This window comes from Perna viridis, chromosome 6 (genome assembly GCF_037379345.1).
Source record: "Perna viridis isolate PV_CMFRI_1.1 ecotype Kerala chromosome 6, ASM3737934v1, whole genome shotgun sequence".
Lineage (NCBI taxonomy): Eukaryota > Metazoa > Mollusca > Bivalvia > Mytilida > Mytilidae > Perna > Perna viridis.
Genome location: NC_142450.1, coordinates 17,107,646 through 17,131,496, shown reverse-complemented (window position 1 = coordinate 17,131,496; position 23,851 = coordinate 17,107,646). Strand labels below are relative to the sequence as shown.

General features: G+C 33.5%; 1 protein-coding gene and 1 long non-coding RNA gene across 4 annotated transcripts in view; one reads left to right on the top strand and one right to left on the bottom strand.

Annotated features, from left to right (window-relative positions):
- Positions 1–17,027, bottom strand: part of LOC148613897 (uncharacterized) — a 60,154-nt gene extending 43,127 nt beyond the window's left edge. For both annotated transcript variants that reach the window (XM_088587554.1, XM_088587555.1), the window contains exon 1: positions 16,726–17,027. The gene's annotated coding sequence lies outside the window, so the exon portion shown is untranslated. The remainder of the gene's footprint in view (positions 1–16,725) is intronic.
- On the top strand, positions 8,850–21,960 carry LOC148613896 (uncharacterized). 2 transcript variants are annotated; one of them, XR_015923503.1, is made up of 3 exons: positions 10,138–10,241; positions 10,796–11,743; positions 21,946–21,960. It is a non-coding gene; the product is annotated as an uncharacterized LOC148613896 (long non-coding RNA). The 2 variants fall into 2 exon arrangements; XR_015923502.1 differs by lacking the exon at positions 21,946–21,960 and having other exon boundaries at positions 8,850–10,241; positions 10,796–11,083.
- The last annotated feature ends 1,891 nt before the right edge of the window (positions 21,961–23,851 follow it).

Here is a 23,851-nt window from a genome sequence, read left to right as displayed (position 1 = left end):
TATCGCCATTTTCTTGTCAGAAGAAGTTCGTCATGTCAAGATTTTCGCTTTATTGTTTGACATTTTCAAAAAAAATGTATCGATTTAAACCCGTTTTTTTTCTTTTTTTATAAATCATTTTAATTTTTTTTAATACCGTTAAATAAAACTACAGTTGAAGCCAAAAATGTATCGGCTTATACCCGTCTTGTTTTTAGACGTACCCACTGCGGTGTCTAACTGCAAATTTAAAAGTTCTTTGATCACTAGCCTTCTTTTCAGAAAGCTGTCATTAATATTCACAATCGAAATTTAAGACTGTTGACAGCTTTGATGGTGTGCATATAACAGTTGCGGATCCAGTGGGTCGGATGCAGGGTGTTGACACTCCCCTTTTTATTGGAAAATTTGTAAATTGACAAAAAATGGCAAATAACACCTATTTTTCTGAGGAACCCCGGCTGGCACTCCTCCCTTTCAAAGTGTCTGGATCCACCTCTGGATATAAAGTGTACTTCCCCCAACAGTTAAGGGAACGATTTCTGTAGTGGTATATATCAAGCTGTGCCATGCGAAACATTTTATTAACATTTATTTACATGAATTATCGCAGCGATTTTAGGAGCTTAGACAGTCATTTTGCTTCAATAGTAATTTATATCATAGAGATAGAATTGCTAGTTTTGGTAAACATGATATGATGTACCTCAACAGTAAGTTTATATTGCGAAAATAAGTGCAAGCCTACTGTATGAAACGACCGAATTACTCATAGGATAACATGAGTAATTCGAACACATTATTCCACGGCATATGGCGTGTAATGTTTACGGATTTTGACCCAACCCTTGTAAAAATAGTCGGATAAAATGGGAAAATATGTGTTGAAACTAGAAATAATTTGTAGGTAATATACCGGTATTCTGGTTTAAATAATTAATCAGCCATAAGTTTAATGTTGAATTTCACAGAATAAACATTTATATATACTGTTAAAATATCTGATTGATGTTTTCGAAATAACCTAATTGAAGAAAAATCGGACGGAAATAAGTTTTTTAGGCAAGACCATGTTTTGAATTCAACCAAATTGATACGAACAAAGAAACAAATTGAAATGAGCAACTCAGACTTCACTAAAATCTGGAAGAATAGACCAGATGCAACGGTGGAGTAAGCGTTTTCTAGATTTTCTAGAAACATCCGCCGAGTTGCTCATGAAAAGTCAAGTCCGGGGTAGACGAGAGAGGAAAGGAAAACTATGACACGTTGAACAAATCAGTTCTCATGGTGCAGATTGATACACCGTAACGCTCCTCGAGTTTATGATGACGGTGATAAAACTTCAGTTGTGATGACCAATCTTGTAGCAAACCGTTTACGCAGGTACTGAAGGGATGTTGCCACAGATGATCGAAAGGAAAGTTTACAATACGGAATAAAAAGTCATCGCGTGTGTGGTATAGTTTGCTCATGAGTTTTCCTTTTCCATAGATCTCTACGTGTAGCCCAAGAAATTAAGCTTATCTCACTGTGTCTGTAGTATTTTAAGAACCTTGGATAGATGCGATGTATAAATAGGATTTTTTACGATAATAAGTCATCTATAATGCAGAAACAAAGGACAAATGAGCCTCATAAGAGTGAAGGAAGAAAAGCTATCCTTGAAAAGTTTCGATATGAACCTGTAATTATCCATCTATTGGTATGTTATATACTGCGAATTTCTATACATGTTCCACTAAAATTTGGCTTTTTGAAGTTAATTTTTGTAAACGCATGTCGAAAACAATAAAAATTATGTGTATCTTATTGTAGATGTAGCCGTTTTCTAGTTTACTAAGACATTTTCGTTGATGTATTTATTGTAAAGGAACAATAATATAACTAAACGCCCTACGGGGTCTGTTCAGCTCACCAGGAATTTATTTTTGGCCTTGTGTGATATCAAGAATTAAACGTATCCCAACTATTAGACTATTTTGACTATCTGCAGAGATGTAAAAATATAAGCCCAAAACTACAAAAAATACCTACTCTCAGGCAATGGACTCCCAATGAATTAACATCCATAAAATAGAGACTATGTAATATTATCATACGGATCATTTCAACAATAGAAAGTTTCTTTATATCAATTATGGTCTTTTTTACTGGTTAAAAACTACAAGTCGGTTTTATCTTTTTTGTCCCTTTATGTCATAACGCTTGAGCTAATCCTTGAACTAAATGACTTTTACGCCATGTTCTATAAAAATACAGTTCCCATGTTTTTTTTTCACGAATAAAAAAACTAAATACATTCTGTGCATGGTACCATACGAAATATTCATTTCCACTTTCTGTCAAATAGATTCAGAGAACAAACAGTTTGAAGAACTGTTAATCAACGACAGACGCCAAGTGCGATGCATAAGCTCAAAGGGTTTGAGCTAAAATTGATGAATTTTGAAGGAAAATATGTCAGTAATTAGAAATCCATCTGCAATCATACACCATATACTTCTTACAGGATGACACTGAAAAAACAATATGTATTCTAGTTTGTTATGAACATTTTACGACGATATCATAAATTATGGCAATGAAACTAGAGAGTAAGCGAAAAAAAAGCTTTGATCAAGCGAAATAATGTATTTCTTCGTCACTTTCAAAACAAACTTGAGGTTCAGAGGAATAGTTCAAACAGGAATTTTACAACAGTTTTGTTAAAACATTCCATAAACTTGTCATAATACATGTTATTACAAAGGTTGCAATAAGCTGAGCACTTTATATAGCGAAATGAATAGAGCTACTTTGACAAACAATTTCTGTTTTATAATATAGTTACAATAAGGCCCCATTGCAAGCAGTGTAGTAGTAGTCTCGGACGTGGTTCACATACAGGCTATTTCTCATATGACTACATTACATTGAAATTGTAGAATAGCCTTTATCCTGCAATCATCTACTTCATACACATACACAAAAGATACAGAGTACACTCTATTTTGTGAACATATATTTACATTTAAGACACGCCCATTATTATTCGAAATTACTAAGTAGCACAGGATTACCGCCCAGACAGCATATTACATTCGTTTGTCCAACTGAGTCATCTATGTTGGTCTAACATAGTTTTTGGGTCAATATTGATCCAATGTAACGCCAATATTTAACAAACAAAAGTCAATCATGAACAAAGAAAGTACTGATATGTAGCCATATGGCAACCATATTCGTCGACGATTGCCCCCAAAAAATCCAATCAGATTTTCAAAGATTTATAAATGCTATGCTGATTTTGTTTTATTAATTCATATGGAAGAGTAATCAAGGGAACCAGGATTATAGCGGTAATCAAAAGAATGTAATCCAGGGACAAAGACCAGACATGGAAAACAGACATACACAACAAAGAACATAAAGTAACTAAAATCATACATACAAAGTAACAAAAGTAAATGAGCAACTCGGACTCCACTAAAAACTGGGAGCATGGACCAGGTGCACCGGTAGGGTAAGCGTCCTAAATAAAGGAACAAAGGAAATTCCATAATACTTATGGTACGTAATACAAGCAACTTACATCAGACACTGAAAATTTACAATAATTTTGCATTCGAAAAAATATTGATGTTTTTTCAATATTTTATATTAAGGTAGCATTCTAATAAAAGAAAATTTTAGGTAATACATCGGTATCAAACTATTATTTGGGAAAAAAATCCCGCATATCATTATTACCATAATTTACATTTTGTCAATAGCAATAAGTTTTGTGTTATTATAGTCTAAATCTGAAAAAGGAAAATTTATACCTTAAAGATTACATTAAACAGAATTCGTGGTAGAGCCAATATAATATTTACAGGTTGTCTTTTTTCTATTGAGCCAATATAATATTTACAGGTTGTCTTTTTTCTATTGAGCCAATATTTTGCCATCATTGAGCAAACGTTACAGAAATGCACCTATTTTATCGTATTTTAATTTTTCTTCAAGGTTTATTTCTTTGGTATGAAGAAAATATAACGAGAATCGGTATGGTGTATATGTCAAAATAACAACAAACCCACCGGTATAAAACTGTCAGCTCCAAGGCCCCTCATACCACAGGGCCGGCTGCAAGTGGCCCCAAAATATAATTATATATCGAATATATGTATCATACTAGAACGCAAAATGTAAACCTAAGGAATGGTATTGAACGTGCTGGGGAAAGCAACAAGGAGATCCAAGATTAATTACGATGGATCATCGCGGAACAACGGTTTAGATAAAATATAAATATGAGCTTGCAAATGTCCGGACATTTCTTTCTTGTTTCTTGAAGGTAGTCCTTTACGGTTCGTTCTATTCTGCAAATTTTGTCTTATTTTGATGAAATAAAGCTGTTGAGGTAATCCATACAGAAATTTCAAGTGTTTTTTTTTTCATAAAAAGGTATCTATTATTATAATCCTTGGTATGTTGAGGTTCAAGTAATTTACAAGTAAGTTAGTGATTATTTTCATAAAATCCAGTAGCCATGGTAACATACTAAAAATATTGCTTTTGTGGTGCCTTTCTAAACTAACAGCCAAATATTATGTTTTATGAAATAGCAGGCACTTCGGCACTGGCATAAAAATAATAACAACCTTTTAGATTCATTTTCTCGCAAATTTGGTTCCTAAAGTTCGTTCGAAATAAGATATTTTGAAAATCAGCCAGCTGGTGCACAGGAGAGAACCGTATACGAAAGGGGACTGAAATGTTCCGGATACCATTTTCGTTTGAATTACACCTGTTTACCATTACATATATTACATCTGCCTATGTATAAATGCCTCACTACATTTAAAGAAGATATTCACCAAATTTCAGTTTTTTATTTTCAGGTTTACAAAATTTGACCGGGTCAACTTGGTTTTCGAAACAGTGCGCTTAAAGGTAACTGTATAGTGCATTCTAATGAAATTTACATACAAATATTTTAGAGCCGTAATGGTGTATAGGCTTTTATTATATTTTTGTAAATGTTGTTTCGACTTTGGTTAAATGCTGGCTCAATGATTGCTCAATGTTGCCTCTATGTAAGGCAAGTGTAGAAAATTTAAAATTAGAAGTCGTGTAAAAATATACTCTCGAAGATGGCACTTTCCAAATAATTCTTAAATAGAAACACAAACTGCAATCCGTCATATTTCAGCCGTTACTTGTTTTATGGAAACAATTTTGGAAATAATACCTGTACATCATGAGGCAAAATATTTCTCATAACTATGCAAAGTTAGAGACTTTAGCCCGCCATTGTCTTGCCAACGAAATTAAATGCAGACGAACCGACAATAAAGTTGGCCCAACGGAAACACGCTGTCTGAGTGAGGCTGTTGGTGGTTTAAGATACCAGGTAGAATATAAAACCAACATGTGATGTAGATGACCGTTATCAGGTTTTTATCATGTACAATACGTTTTATACGCCTTCCTTTATAGGCACTAACATAGCACGGGGACGTTGCATCAGCAAGGGCCGAGCTATCACAGCAGAGGCTTGAGAGGCTGAGCTATAAAAACGTATGGCAACGGAGGGTTCCCTATCAAGATCGTGGCAGGACGTGTCTATCCCCACCGTCGTTCACACTTCACACCAAAACTAAATCAATGATTCATGAATTTTTAGAAAATGGTTTCCTCCTATTCTTAGAAAAAATGTAAGGGTTGCAATATACGCATATACGCCTTTTCTGCCTCTATAGGGCAAGTTTAATGATTACAGATTCGGATTATATTCGTCTCTGAAAAAAAATTAAACAGTATGAATGTTGCATAATATTTTTTTAAATTGTGGTCTCACTGTGTTTTCATGTAACAACTCCCAAGTTAAGCCAGAGCTTGTAGTAACTACGCAGACTTTTTGTACCGCGCTAGACTTCTTACATTTAAGCTTATGGAACACGGTTATGTTGCTACAAGATTGAAGTCATCACTACAGAAATGTTATCGTCGTCATCATGAACTCGTGAATCAATACGGGGTATCCACCTGCACCATAGGTACTGATTTATTCAACGTGTCATAGTTTTCCTTTCCTCTTTCATGTCTTGTATGAGTAACTCGGCGGGTGTTTTCAGAAATGCAGAAATTGCCTATCCTACCCGGTGCACCTGGTCCATGCTCCCAGTTTTTAATGGGGTCCGAGTTGTTCATTTACTTTTGTTTCTTCGTACGTATCAATTTGGTTATTTCAGGTTCTTTGGTATGTTTGTCTGTTATCCCAGTCTGGTCTGTCCCTGGATAACATTCTTTTGATTTCCTCTAAAATCTTGGTCCCTTAGATAACTAATCAAACGGTATATACATTGTACTATACATCATATATTATCGTCAAACTCTAGCAGAAATTATCGTAGATGGATTTGGCTTCCTATTTCGATATTTTCAATATTGATTACTTTATTATTAATATTTATTTTGGACTTTTGGATCTACAACTTCCTTAGTTTTATTACTCCCTGAAACACTTATATGATAGGGTTTTTTGTGTGTATATATGTGTGTGTGTGTGTGTTAACAAATAATGTTCCCAGTTTTTAGTGGTGTCTGCATTGCTAATTAATTTTGTTTCTTTGTGCGTATTTTTTTTAACATGTTTTATGCCTTGTTGTGTATGTCTGTTTTCCCTGTCTGGTCTTTGTCACTGCAATGCAATCTTGTGATTTCCGCTAGAATCTTGGTTCCCTTGATTAAGTTATGCAAACAAAACCTATGTTTTTGCAAGTTCACTCATAACATTGAAAATTTAGCCAAAATGTGTAAATTCTCCAATACTAGAAACAAACATTTGATTTCATTTAATTGTTCTTTGCAGGAAAAATTGGCGTTATGTGTCATTGACTCAATTTATCCAACCATAAAAGCGTTTGTATCAACACAATGTTTGACAAATTATCTAGTATGACGAACGATGCGGACCATAGGATCGAAATTCCCTGCAAACTTTTAAATTTCTTCAGAAATTAATAAAAATTGCATTAAAACTTTGTGATCCGTGAAAATAAGAACGACAAGTAAATCTTTTTTTGTCCAGAATATGTCGTCTTTTTCATATAAAGATATGCCAATAAGCCATCCCTTTTAGTTAGTAAGCTAAAATCATCAGTGAAATAGCAGAGCTGAAAAACTGTTTTCACGAATATACCTTTTCTGAAATGGTTAAGAGTTCTTTTTTGTCAAAATATTTCATGCTAAATGAGTAATATTATTATGCAAAGGGGTAATATCTGAACATTCTATAAACTAACAGACAGTTGAAATTAACTGGAGGAATTAGGGCAAATTGCATCTAAACAAATATCTTCTCATATTGATTCAAAACATGGTAAGTGTATTTTCGAAAACGACCTTACGTATAATACTTTAAATATATTGACGATGCTCACCATCGACCTTTTTTCCCCTTCTTTCCTTTCCAAACAATTTTTGTACGTGATACTTCTCTTTCCATTTCTACTATCTTTTTGTGTTCTTCTTTCATTTGTTCAAAACACCTTTCGTACTCTTTTGTCATTTTTTCCATTAGCCCTATGACAATCTTATGTTGCTTCTCATCAATACTCTTCATTGCTTCTTCTATTTTTTCAAAGTAATCACTAGTGTAAAACGACACAGTATTCTCGCTCACTTCATCAATAGCTAATAGTATTTTATTAACTTAAATTTCTTCCATGTCTTTGTTTTTATCGTCAATAGCGATCATCCGATTTCAACATTTTTCTACAAACGATGTCAATATCTCATTGTCTCCAATGTAATCATTTATCGTTTGGTCAGAGTTCAACTGGTCATTGTTTGTGAATACAAATACATGACGATTATGATTTTAATGAAAGACCAAGTACTCAGTTGAACAATCGCACGTTGATATTATGACAATGATCATTATGATCTTGATAATTATTCCGAAGTTCATTTAAATATCGAGAATTTTTTTTTAAGATTGTCCAGATCTGGTGAAAGAATTATGACTGACTGACTTGTTCATTTGGTGAATGAGGGCTGTTATAAGAAAGATGAATTATCATTGAATTACGCATTAAAGACTACAAAACTCCTATTTACTGTATTAGGAATTACCGCCCTCTGTTTATTATGATATTTGGGCATTGCTGCCAAAAATATTCAATCAAGAGATGCTAATTATTATTTAGCATTATTTGAGTAGTAACTTTGGAAATGATATAATTTTCTTTTTTTTTTTCAATTTCTTCAAAACAATCAATTAATAACGAGCCCAGCTGAAGCTACGGTAAAGCTGCAGTGTGAGCGGAGACCAGGTGCACCGGTAGGGTAAGCGTCCTCTGCTTTTCTAGAAACACCCGCCGAGTTGCTCATAAAAAGTCAAGTCCGGGGTAGAAACATAACAGTTAACATTCTGAATATACAATCCACCTTTATCAGGCGAATGTAAACCATGCCTTGTAAACCTCGAGCCTTAATACAATCGAGAATATTTAAATGGAATGAGCAGTACCTAATCACTTCTTCAAGAAGATATGATACACAACACTACACCTTATATCTAAACAAACAACAACGAAAAGCAATACATAAAATGGGTAATTGGCTGGCACAACAGAGGTATGAATATTATCAAAGAGAGATAGCTTGCTTTCACCCTAATCACTCTATCGTAACTTTTAACTCGCTTTTTACATCCTCTGACACTTTGACAAGAATCAACTGTAGTTTCGTAAATCGATCATACTCAAGTTAGTTTTTTGCTCCGCATAATTCTTTATTTTTCAATTATTCTGATTCTTACAGATTTCAGCACTTAATTTGGTTCCTATTAACTATCGCGACATGATCGTTCATCTATTATACTTAACATTTTTTAATACTGTCCTAATAATCTCTTTTTATCAGGTTACATGTGCAAGTCATGCAGTTAAAAATAGACGATTATATTACACAACGTAAAAAACAGAAACTATCATTTGGAAAACTGATCAATCATAGAGTCTATGGACATGTCATTATTACATAATCAGCTTAAAGAACGTTGTTGGTTTTCAGTTTCACGTTTCTTTTTACATGCATACAATATGTTAACACATAGAAACGAAATGTGTCATACACGTATTCAGACTGTTTGTAGAAAGCTGTATTTTACAGAAAGTTGTAAGAAAACTAAACAAAAGAAAATAAGTGTATTGCTGACATTTTTACCTTTATTTCTTTGGTAACGTTCTGTTTTTCTGCTATTCTATTTATTTATAATTTTGACTTTTCTTGAAAAAATAAATCAATAGACAAAGGTTCTTTTGATCTAAATCTAAACGAAAACGGAGTTGTTATAACTGTTATCTACATGATTTTTAATTTTCAAAAATCAATTTGAACAAAATCAATGTTGCAAAAATATCACATCAAACATCATATTTCTACTAAATTGCATTTGTCTGCTAAATATTTTACTACAGGAAGAGAGATACAGTTCGTATCTAATCTCATAAACTATTTTCAAACACTCCAGAAAATAACAAGGCATTCAAATTATAACATTATGCAAGTGATAACAATAAAGTTAGGTAGCTATATATTACACATGTTATTATTGATTTATACATTGAGTAAACCGTTAGTACACAAGAAAGAAAGGGCGATGAAATGTCTTTGTTATAGAGTGAAAGAGAGTAGCTTATAAGCTTCGGCTATTAAACGCCTTTATTACCCAAATAATTGGGTATATGTATGCTTTGAACAATTCATAAATATTATGTTAAAGTGTGCCCATTACAAAATAAAGACCGATTTTTTTTCATATATATACAACGTCTCAAAATGTGACGACTCTATTCGCTACACTGCTTCATCGGATCAAATTGATACAGGGAAGATATGTAAACTTATAGAAAGGTCTGAAAAATTCCCAACGATGTTAGAACTGTCAAATTTGCGATGCAAAGTTTTGGTCGTTCCCTCCGCGGGACTCTAACTTGTACCGCTGTGACATCTATGGCAACACCGCCTGCACAAAGACCATATAGCCTAGCTGGCCGGGTGGTCTAGGGCGCTGGAGATATATATATTAAAAGAAATTATTAGTATCTACTTCATGTATCCTGAATAATCTCAACTAATCATTACGCTTTATTTATTCACATCACGTGGGTAGTACAACTTCATATATAAATGTCGGAAAATAATTTCCTACAAACTTAATATTTGTCAGTTCAGTGTATCGACCACGTGAATTTGTATTAATCGGGAAGGTATTCCAAAATAAGGTAACATTTTTGGTCAATAAATTTTAAAATATATATTGAGAACATTAAGATTTGGTTAATTCAATTTCAATTTATAAGCTATTATTATTTTAATAGACATTTTGAAATCAACCGTAGCCTACAAGACTATTTCAACTGAAACCTAATTTTATGTTTCTACTGATATTCATTTTTGGCGGTTTTATTTTATATACAAATAGTGATTTTTTTTTCAATTTGGGAATAAAACATGTCCATAACATACTCCGGAAGGTGTTTCGACACAAGCGAACTTTTTAAATTAAATTACTGTAAAACGTTAAATGTGTTTTCCCCAAAAATAGTCAATTTTCAATACCTTCAACTTAATATCATTTATTTATTTTTCATTCTTGTTCTATGGTCTCCTCTCCCTTTTAAGTGCAGTGAAGGATTTATGAGATTGTAATCGAACATAGGATGATTTATGTTTGTTTCATTGTTTAATATATGTGACTATAATATATTTAAACCAATTTTATATCACAAAAATGAATTCTAATATAGCCAATAACGTTTTATTTTCATTTATTTAGATATCAACATCAACGATGCAGATTTCGATCGTATACAAGATGGTGCTTTTTGTCCTTTTAGTACTCACTCTCGGCCAGACCGATTGTTACAAGCATCGCAGGGCTATGACAATGGTCAGAAGTGGTAGGAAGTTTGACCACAGGAGAAGCAAATGAGAACAAACTTTTGAAAAAAAGACAATATACAGATCTAATGCACATTATTTCTAACTGTTAATCTGGAAAATATACATTTATTTTGAGTTTGATATGTGTAACACAGTCTTGTGCAATAAAATATTTATAGTATTTCACGATATCTATTTTAAAATAAGTAGCAGTATTTATTCAAATCAGACAGGAAGTTATTCGTGCTTCTGAAAAACTCACCTAATTTATGTTTTTATCTAGTTTAGAATCAGTCACTGGCACAAAGCAGTTTTTTTTTTCATTTGAATGTTGCCCTTTAGAGATATAAAATATTCAAATTGTGCTAAAATTGATTTTTGTGAATAAATGTATGGTTTTCTCAAAAATACATATCTTAATACAAAAAGGACTGTCGCAATGTAAAAATGTATGATATGTAGACCAGAAAAGCATCCTTTGTTCGGTGGGTTTGTCTATTCCATGAATGAATCAACTATACCATAAGCAGTGTCTATATTCTATATGGATTGCTACTTTGTACCAACCATTACAAGTAAATTTAATCAGAGTAAGATAATTTTTTGAAACAAAAAGCAACAAATACTACGAGTTTAACGATTTTTGCATTTATCATTAACTTTTTTTTCGAAACGTTTAAAGCAGACATAGGTGTGATCCTGAAAACCACTAAATACACATTTAGTATCGCATACGTCATAAGATCGATGACGCGTTACAATATTGATGTGACAGTGTAGAAAGTTTATTATCTTTATAACTTTGTAGGAACTTAGATGATCTGGAAAATAAGAATGTACGGTAAGAGATATGTTGTAATACACTGAGGACATTAATGATCGAATTATATTGTTGTCGATTCCAGCTGGGTCTTAAAATTTTTAATTCTTTAACCAAAACAATAAATTCAAAATATTCGAAACATTCCCATGCAATGGTATCTATTTTCATCAAAACGTATCAATAACGAAAGTTTTAACCATATTTGTACATTCAAGATGTTGTAAAAACTATATGGGGTGAAATAAACAAACAGATTTTGTCATCTTATCTTTTTGATTGTTTTTAACACGTCAAAATTCACCAGATACCGTGACAAAGTCAAGGTTTATTATGTAAATAATACAAAAGTACATATTTTGTGTTACAGGGAAGGGCACAAACAATTTATTCAAAGTCTCGGTATTTTTAAATAACAAAATGGTGATATTCTATATGTTCTGATGACTTCGTGTTTCTAGTCTTGTTTAATCGTGTCTATGCAGGTAGAAACCTACCGCGACGAGAACAATAGAACTCGCGCTCTCGTTTAGTTGAGGCGGACACGTGAATCTAGACACAACCGCCTAGTTCCTCATAAAAAGCAAGAAGTAAATCCATAAAAAAAAAAGCGGCAAGCTACCATACGCATGAGATATGCTCATGTTACCATTTTATATATTCTATAAAATATACAAAACTATTGTTAAATATGAAAGTTTCAAGCTAGTGTAATTTCATTGTGTTTTTATATATTGGTCCAAGGTATTTTGTCAAATGAATTGAATAAGTAGAATAATATCTATGTATTTGTGGTGCATTTTGAAATATATACCCTTCACTAATTAAAAATAAAAGTTGAATAGATCCAAAACAAATCACGATATCTCAAATCTTCAAACTGTTTGATTATTTGCAAATTGTGTTAAACACTTTGACAAACAATTTGTACAGTTTTCATGGCTCGATGAATTGAAATATATTGCAATACAAAACTGAAATACCGGAAGTCATAAAGACACAGGAATTCAACCCTCATGGAAAGTGAACCCACTCCCATGGAATTATTAAGACATTGGGAAATGTTACAATATCAAGGTTATACAATTACGTCAAGGTCACGAACACAACTCTAGACAACAATTAGAATGTCACATATTTTGAACAGACGGTCGGACAGTTATAAAGTTGGGCTAAAATATAGAACAAAGAGTGTGTTTTAAATGCTGCGTGTATGCTTTTATCTCTAATAATTTTTCTATATCAAGGCACATATTTTGCAATGATAAACCTCTTCTGCACGCTCTGACATTTGGTCTTGGGTGCCAAGGTATGAAAGGTATCATAAACTAACGATTATTGGTGAAGGTCTTGTGTTTACGATTATAGTTCTCGAAATTTTTTGAGGAGTATAACCTCTGTTATGTACATATGGTACACTTGTAACTGCATGTTTTCTCGTACAAATAACTGTCTTCACATCGATTCTATCTATACTGCTTTTCAAGATATGGGGATTCGAAAGAAAATATTTAAAAGGGATATACATTATAAAGTAGATATTGAAATCCTTAACAGGGTTATCTATTAATAGTACATGATGATTGCTACATGTTGAAGAAGTATTATCATAATATCTGTTTAAATAAGGAGTAGGAACTCTGTTGAGGAAACACAAGGGATATATTCCTATGAGGAATGATGACATCCTCAACAGGGTCAACTTGTATAGATCCTTAATGAGGTCTATCAAAGGTCAAAGTTTAGTATGTATAAAAAAAAATTATTCAATTGACCAGTTTGACTGTTTTGTTCATTTTGATGGTACGCAAAAATTGGTTAGCACACCAAAACTAGGTTACACATCATTAACTATACTCGGCGTCACATAAATAAGATACTGTTAAAATTTGAATAAAAATATTTTCTACGACTTTATTGACACCTACCGTTGTTTAAATTGTCTTAAATGACTTGCTCATTCGTTTAGCCAAACGGCTTCTCCCTAAACATTGAATCGTTAAATTCCGGTAAGATTTTAATTCTCGGTGCCAATATTGACATTGTAAAAAGTCGGCCATGTTTACAGTGATCAGGTTGCTAGGAGATGTTGTTTACGTTTAAATGGTTTGTCCAAAAACCGAAGAACCCAGAATGCATTTCGGGGTTATTTCGGATATCTCGGATTTATTTTACGCGAACAACATACAATACCGAGAAGTTGATCAAGCAGACGATTGTCACCGGAGTTCGAAGGGAACTTACGAACTTCGTTTGTAAACGAATCGTCCCGTAGAAACCAACATGGTGGATATTAGTATGGGAATTTCCCGTAAGGATTTGTTACGCATGATTTAAGGTCTCACTAACCACTTCCGGGTCAAATGGCCACCCCCCCCCTTGTAGTACCAAAAACACACTGAACTTAGACATATGCATTGTAAGTGCATTATTTGTGTGTATTATGATTAAAAGTAGTCAAAATAAAGCTGAGAATGTGTACTTTAAAATCATATATATAATTAACTACAAAAGTGTATGAATATTGTTTACATGTGTGAGTAATTTGCCTCCATGCTGTCAGTTAGCAGAACAGGTAAAAATGTGGATTTTCAGTATTATTTATTCAAGTAAATTTTGTGAAGAATTTCTACTATCATCGTACCATTAGCATAATGATTTTGGAAGCCTTATTTTCCAAGCTTCGCAACGGTATGCAACTTTAAGATATCATTTGTCCTGGGAATTCACAGTGAGACTTTGAAAATTACTTTTTTAACATGTAAAGTAATGGAAACGTTAGAAGTGGTTAGTGAGACCATAAATTAAATTATGGCATATTTCAGAGAAATGCATAATTTGAGGAAAATTGCCTTTCCTGGTCATTATTTCCATTTTCCCATAAAATCAGTATAGTGATATTGGTAATCTGGCTATATTTTAAGAGGTGCATTGTGCAAGGTATTTTAAAAAAACAACATAGCAACAAGATTTTAATCAGTAACAGTGACACATAACTTGGCGTCATCCAAGAAATACACAACATCACTGCTTGGGATATTCAAAGTACTCAAATAGTCACACAGCACAGACTTTGAATCACACAGTAATGAAATAGGTATGATATAAATTGTTGAAATCTGTTCTTTTTTCATAATGATAAATGATATTTACTATTACAACTTCTTGAATTATCATAGGTATCAATTTGGTGTGACAAGTTAGTTAAAATTGTAATTTAGGGAAAATATCACTGAGGGGCATGATATAAAAATGACCATTTCTTGGTAATCCTATGTCTGATTTTGGTAGTTTTGATCTTATTAGACTCACAATACCACAAGCTTTCATAAAATGTAAAAAAAGAAAAACATAAAAACTCATAAAATGTTTTTAAGGTCTCACTAACCACTTCCGGGTCAAATGGCCACCCCCCCCCTATGTAGTACCAAAAACACACTGAACTTAGACATATGCATTGTAAGTGCATTATTTGTGTGTATTATGATTAAAAGTAGTCAAAATAAAGCTGAGAATGTGTACTTTAAAATCATATATATAATTAACTACAAAAGTGTATGAATATTGTTTACATGTGTGAGTAATTTGCCTCCATGCTGTCAGTTAGCAGAACAGGTAAAGATTTTAATCAGTAACAGTGACTCATAACTTGGCGTCATCCATGAAATACACAACGTCACTGCTTGGGATATTCAAAGTACTCAAATAGTCACACAGCACAGACTTGGAATCACACAGTAATGAAATAGGTATGATATAAATTGTTGAAATCTGTTCTTTTTTCATAATGATAAATGATATTTACTATTACAACTTCTTGAATTATCATAGGTATCAATTTGGTGTGACAAGTTAGTTAAAATTGTAATTTAGGGAAAATATCACTGAGGGGCATGACATAAAAATGACCATTTCTTTGTAATCCTATGTCTGATTTTGATAGTTTTGATCTTATTAGACTCACAATACCACAAGCTTTCATAAAATGTAAAAAAAGAAAAACATAAAAACTCATAAAATGTTTTTAAGGTCTCAGTAACCACTTCCGGGTCAAATGGCCACCCCCCCCCCCCTATGTAGTACCAAAAACACACTGAACTTAGACATATGCAGTGTATTATGATTAAAAGTAGTCAAAATAAAGCTGAGAATGTGTACTTTAAAATCATATATGTAATTAACTACAACAGTGTATGAATATTGTTTACATGTGTGAGTAATTTGCCTCCATGCTGTCAGTTAGCAGAACAGGTAAAAATGTGGATTTTCAGTATTATTTATTCAAGTAAATTTTGTGAAGAATTTCTACTATCATCGTACCATTAGCATAATGATTTTGGAAGCCTTATTTTCCAAGCTTCGCAACGGTATGCAGCTTTAAGATGTCATTTGTCCTGGGAATTCACAGTGAGACTTTGAAAATTACTTTTTTAACATGTAAAGTAATGGAAACGTTAGAAGTGGTTAGTGAGACCTAAGCTAATAAGCGACTCGTTGGTACTAACACGTCATGCATATATGCGAACTATCTTCAGATTAAATAAAAGGGAGATAACTCTAGCGGTAAGTCCCGACGGTTTAAAAAGTAGAGCTTCAATTCGAAAATGTGTTGTAAGTGACATCGAGTATACATGTAAATTACATGTAAGGGATGGTTGTTTATTTTGTGTCCATGTGTGATCACTGGATTAACAAATTATCATTTGGTCAGAACTTCTTATTTACACATAGCAAGCGTCATACATGTACAAGGGGAAGAGTTATCATGCCCACGAAACATGTTTCGCCCACATCTTCACTCGCAAAATGTCGACTGTGGGTACCATTGCCTTTGTTCTCTAGATTCGTGACTTTGTTTTTGTTCAGAGCAATTGTAAATTATATTATTTTATCTACTAACTGTCTGCCCAAGCCTGAGTCATATGGTCGCCCGACTCTTGAGCCGGACCAATTATAATATAATGATGAATATAGACGACTTGAATCAAATTTTGAAAAATTACCTCTATGTACTGCTCGTATATCAGGTATAGAGTAGTCAGTGGTGAACAAACAATAACATTAAACTCGTCTTCAATCCCAAGTTAACTCTTCAAAGGCACCAACATCTGATAGGTAAGCGGCTTTCAATTACCAGTAATCAATACTTCCATGCAATCTTCTCTATTAAATAACAAATCCAGTATCTGCCCTTGCTCTTCATTCAGTTTTTCAACACCAAACTGCTTCAGAAATTTCCCAATCGCGATTTTAACTTTTATCGTCAGCAATCTTGTAACACTTTCCGAAAACACTTTTGAAAGATCGATTTTGATTAGTCGAACCAAATATGACTATTCAGACATCTAAGTTCACCCGGACATGACCTTTTTCGAGTTGCTTTAGATGTTAGGGTGCGTAAGGCAGTGTAGCGTATCATAACAGTTGATTCTAATCAGATTTGATAGAGAGTGATTACTACCATATTGATATTTTATCAATGCACTTCGATATACTCAGCCTAAATAATCTAATAAAGGGGATATTTTATTTTGCTACAAGTTTGACTGCAAAGATTATTTTAGTGTAGTTAACTAGTCTAGGTGCCGAATTATTACAGGTGATATATATATATAGGCATCTAGCTAGTATATTACGTATACCATAACGATACGCTTACCACTGAATAAGGCCATCACAACCACGACAATTTTAAGTTCACACCCTGACTATATGTAATTGATAATGGAAACAGTTATATAACAAGTGTAAAACATAAAGTATATACATCCTCCATCACAAAAACGTTACGAACAAAATTCCCTCATATTTCAAAGACAAATCCATACCAATTATTTCATATTTCTATACTTCACCCATTGTATCCAAAATTTTCAAGTATAAAAGGCTATTGCAGAACCTCAGGATTGAGGACCTCAAAGCTTTACCACATGGCTGTTCTTGCAAAAACTCTCCATTAAATATGGTCCTTCTGGTCACGTCGTTACGGGAGATTTGACCATAATCGAAATCGTATCTCTGCGTAATATCCTTTATAAAGGTCCCAAGTACCGTGAACCACGCTCCATAAATTGGAATTATAACTTTAAAATTTTTATGGATGCCGAGGAGGACTATGCAAGAAAATGGATAAAACGAGAACAAGAAGACATTGATTCTCTGTCAGAGTGGTCTTTAAGTTTGAAACGAATTAAAGTTTTAAGTAGGTCAATGAGTGCCAAGGCTACATCAGCTCTCAACAACCCCGATGTAGCAAAAAAATTGTCTACTATACATGTAAAATATGTTTTCGTACCGGCAGACAAAGCCCAAAACAACATTATTTTGTCTGCAAAACATTTTACATCCAATGTTTGTTATCAGAGGTATACGTAGAAAATAATAGCAGTGATAAGACCTATACTGCTACCACACACCCCAAGAAAGAGATTGTGGAAAACCATAAATCTGTGCTATCCTCTTTTTGTCTCTCTACCAAGGACGATGATTGTGATTTATTGTCGTCCCTGGTAGAGAGACCAAAAGAGGGTAACACAGATTTTTGGTTTACCAATAAAAGCCATCGAAGGAAAAGAGGGGAATACTGGATTCGCAGACTAGGTACTGCGATATCTTATGGGTGCCATGATAACATCAAAAGAATAGAAAACATTTCAAAGGTAGTTAAGATAAAGCTGAGATTGTGTCCTTTTACGTCATATTTGTATTTTGTTACAAAAGTGAACGAATATTGTTTACATCAGGGATTGAGTAGGTTACTTTGTCATACAATTAAATACATTACAGTAACTTTGGTCTTGACATGTAACCGATTGCATTATAATTACAATACATTTTCATTTGCAATGATTACAATGCATTACATTGGGTACAATCTTGGGTACACATGCTTTTTAAAGACCATTGAGTTGACCATATTTAAATTAGTTGCTTCGACATATTTCACATTTTCCCTTTTTATCTACTTTTCAGTATAAAACCAAACCAAGTTGTGATATTACTTGACCAATATAAGACCAAATGTACTTCAAAAAACCAAAAATGTATGTAAAGAATCCAAAAAGTACCTAGGATGATCTGTAGATCGTAAATTAACAATGTATCACAGCTTAAATTTTAATTAATACATCACTTAATCTTCATCAGCATTTTAAATGATTGGTCATTAAGCCGATATGTATAGGGGCGACTAAACATTGTTTCTTTTAGTGCTGGTTATTATATTAATATAAAGTAATATTAAGCTAATTTAACTAAGTATTGATTGACTGATTGATTGTCGGGGTTTAACGCCCGAGCAGCAATATTTCAGCTATATTCAGACGATGAACATGAAGTGGATGATAAAATGAACATGAAGTGATGATGAAATGAAAAATGGGATGGGACACAAGGAAAATGGGGTCGACAAATTTTGATTGCCACTGGAAATAGGGAGAGGTCGGTAAGGTCGGGCAATTTAGCCTCCTGTGGCGGAGCCCTATGGTTCCTACTCCGGGAGAATACCACAGTAGGATTCTTTAACGTGCGAGGAACGTAGCATCTTTCCCAACACAGTGCACCACTATGGTTTGCGCTCAGGTTTTCCGTATTACAGCCTGACAACCCCAGCATGTAACACACCAGGGGTACCCCATTCCACCACCTGGGGCACACAACCCAGTTGCTCTGTGGGCAGAGCGCCCTAGCCCCCGCCTAAGGTTCTGGGCACTATTTAGTCGCCTTTTACGACAACCTTAGCGCTGCTGCAGGCCTATTCTCTTGACACCCGGACCTGCACGGGGCTGATTGGCTGAGCGAATACGACTTATTCTATTTTCTTCTGTACGTTCTAATATTCAAATTTGAAGAAAAATACGTTTAAATATTTTTCAAGTAACTTATATTATCTTGCGATATATATGCACAATTATAAAGTTAATTTTGATAATCTCATCTTTGTTTTTTATTTAATTTCATAAGCGGCAATTTACTCATATATTGTGCATATCCGTCGCTGGTCACCTGAGTCTATATTTTAGCGATCCTTGGGTCTCTTATGATATTGACCAGGGAACTAGGTTAAGTAAAGTATTCTCCTGCATTTTCCCTCCAATATTGCAATGGATCATTTTCATCGGAACAGGGTTCAAAAAGTCTTTAGATAATTCTAATTTTACCTGATCGCCAGAGAATGCTTTGCCATGACTAATTCAGAATCATAAAACTAAAAAATCAAGTATCGTAAAATTTTTACATTTTTTTGGGGGGTGGGGGTGGGGAGAATTCATCATCAGATTGATCAGAAATAATTTCCTGCTTTGTGGCAAATGTTGGTAGTATAATTTGATGGCTGGGGTCACTGGATGTATATTTCTTGGCCACAGCACTTCATCAGGGTTCCATACATTTTTGATATGACATTGTGGCTGTAGCCTGGACCATATCACATATAAGCATATAAGGGACCATTCAAATCGACCGGTATACACTCCATCTGAAACATCGATATGCGATTCATTCTTTCAGCTAATGTCCAAAACCCGAATTAATGCCTTAACGTCCTCAAGAACAGCAAAATGATCCTTGAAGCTGGCACTTGATTTGCATCTCAAAAAAGTTATTTTTCAAATTATGCGGTCTAATATATGTCGGCAAAACTCAAGAACGATTAAACAAACGATTAGGGGTCATCGTTCGGGAAATAATACCACCTAATTCCCGGCAGTTTTTTAACATTTTAATAAAAAGGATCATTCAATCCTCTCTATTAAATTCGTTTTCTTGAAAAAGAGAATTTTTCAATGAACAGTCCTGTCCTACGTAAAAGCCATCGAAGGAAAAGAGGGGAATACTGGATATCCAGATTAGGTACTGCGATACCTTACGGGTGCAATGATAACATCAAAAGAATAGAAAACATTTCAAGTCTATATAGCAATAACAAAAAATGTGATGAATTTATTTTGCAAAAAAAATCCAAGACGGATAAGGTCATGGCCTTCGCCACTACACCTCACCTAAGATGCATGATGTCTCTATAGATAGTCTTCTCCCTTTCATACAAAAACCTCTTGGACTTAATCACATTCGAACTAGCATATATTCTATTTCACTTGCTTTACTAAACTCCCTTCACAAAATAAAGCTTGACACTCCTGTTTCTGAACCTACCTAAAAATTGTACAGACTTATGGCCATGAATTCGGATGAATTAGTTTGTGGTAAAGGTCAACATGGCCAAAAATATTTCATCCACTACAGTTTGTCAACAAAGGTATAGATGCAATTAATTTGGCAAACATCCTCATCACAAAAACGGCAAGCACCTATAACTACCAAAATTTTCAAATATAAAAGGCTATTGCAGAACAATTTTCAAATGACTGATGTAGCAAAAACATTGTCTACTAAACATGACAAATAAGTTGACGTACCAGCAGACAAAGCTCAACATACTATTGTTTTTGTCTGCAAAACATATTACATCCAATCTTTATTATAAGAGGTAGACAACAAAGATAAAAGTGGTAATAAGACTTATACAGTAACCACCCTCACCAAAGAAGAAAAAGTGGAAAATCATAAATCTGTGCTATCTTATTTCCGTCTCTCTACCAAGCGATGATTGTGATCTGCTGTCTATTGACTGGATTCCTAAAAATCCATACAAACAGCGCTACATAGCTAGATCTGCAAAACATACCACCAAAACACATTCTAGAACTTTTAACTTCTATACTCATAGCTGTCAAAGAGGATCTCCAGTCCTACTACGACACTTGGTACTCGAAAAGTGGTATTACTTCAATGTGGATCCTGAAAAATACGAAAGATTTTCTGGAAACCCTCAATTCAAGATTACTATAAGAATACAATGGCATTAAAACCTATGATTTTTTCAACTCTTTATAGACAGATGTAATATACGTTATGGTAAACAGGTGTAATTTAAATGAAGAGTGGTATCCGGAACGTTTCAGTCCCCTGCCGTATTAGGTTCTCTCCTCAGCATCAGATGGTTGATTTTTAAAATACCTTATTTCGCCCGAACTTGTTTTGGAACTAAATTGTGAGAAAGTGAATCGAATATTATTTTTCCTTTTTTTCCACCTTCTCCATGCATGCTTTAATCCAGTGGTAATGTCTAAGTGCCTTATATTTTATAAAACATAGTATTTGGTTGTTAGTTTTGGAAAGACATCCCTGATTTTTACTAAAACTCGGTAATATTTTTTTTTCAGTATGTTACCATGGCTACTGGATTTTATAGCAATAATCACTAAATTGCTTATACATGACTTGAACCTTTACACACCAACGATTTCAAAAATATGCACTTTTTTATGACAAAACACTAGAAATGTCTGTGCGGACTGCCTCAAAACAGCTTTATTTCAACAAAATGAGACCATTTTTTTAGAAATGGCCTAACTGTATTGTACTACCAAAAATGTAGTACTTGGTAGATAATTCTCATATTTTGTGACAAACGACTCCAAATCATCTTACAAATATACCGGAGAAGATGTTTTCAAAATAATGAAATGTTTTATCGACAACATATGTGTCCAGTACATTCCTCAATAAAACGGTGGGCATTCCAATGGGAACAAATTGTGCTCTTCTATTCACTGACATATTCCTTCACTCTCATGAAGCTGACCTTATTATTAATCTGATCCAAAGGAAGGAACATCGTTTAACTCTTGGTTTAAATTACCTCCATACAGATGACCTATTATTGTTAAACAATCCTGAGTGCGGGGATTTTATACATCGCATCTACCTCAAGGAATTTGAGATTAAGAATACTGGACACGTACTATGAAGCCAGATTCGTGCCTTGTCCTTCATTCGATGGTAAAGAAAAACTATTGACCAAACTATACGACAAACGCGATGATATTTCATAATGTATTATCAATTTTCCTTTCATACGTGTCAAAGTCCCTTCAGAACTGCATATGTAATTTTTATATCACAACGCATAATTATGGCAGGGCTTGAGGTATTTATGCAGACTTTTTAACCCTGCTACACTTCTTACAATTAGTCTTCTTGAACAGGGTTATGTTGCTACGTAACGCTCAAGAAGTTGGCATAAGGATGGTTTGATCTATATTTTTAGGACAAAGAAAGATTTAAAGAAAAACAATTATCAACTATGCAATTGAAACTTTTTTAATGAAATACTGTTCAAATCAACAATAAGATTTGTGCATTTTAAAAGGATAAAAAAAATAGCTCAAAGCAGGATGACTCTGAAAAAAATATTCATTGTGTAGGAATCCCTGATTCTTAAGTAGAAATCTTCAAAATATATATTCACCAGAGAGAGTGACCAAGCATAATTATTATAAAGTGAAATTGAAGGTTACAGACAAATGTGTTTGTAAAACCAACAATTGCATAGTATAATTCATTTCAACAATGAAAGTTGCAATATCATCGTACAACACCTGAGTTTTATAGAATAATTATAATATTAAATATCATATCACGACGAAAGCGACGTTGTGACGTTTCTAATGTTGTTCTCCCTGAACAACTGTTGAGATCATAGACATACGATAGTTTACATTTTCACCATGACACAGATGCCGAATGACGCCACAGTTTTCGTTTCTAACAATCAAAGGAAACATTATCTACAATTGAAGCTCTCGATGTCAGAAATTTCAATCATCAACTCGCTATCGTTGCAGATTTTATATTTATGTGATAAGGAAACAAAGTTATGTTGAAACAAATATGTCTTCAAGTTGACAATCAAAACATTGGGTAAACATTGTTGCAGGTCCTATGAAATACTTTTTTACAATTAATTAATCTTAATATAAAAAATCTTATTACTATTGAGTAAACTGATATGTTTTTATCTTACTAATAGCGGTTTCGTTTGTTTTGTTATTTGGGGTTTTTTTGTTGTTTTTCTTTTGTTTGTTTGTTTTGTTTTTTTATATTTTTTTTTGTTTTTTGTTTTGTTTTTTTTTTTTGGGGGGGGGGGTCTTCTTACTTTCCTAATGTGACATACTGATTTGCTCATAGAAACATGTTATATATTAACTTTTTAGCGGTTTACAGGTAGATGCATTTTATGAATTCAGACTTGAGATATGTATTTTAAGTAATGTGAGTTTATAGCGT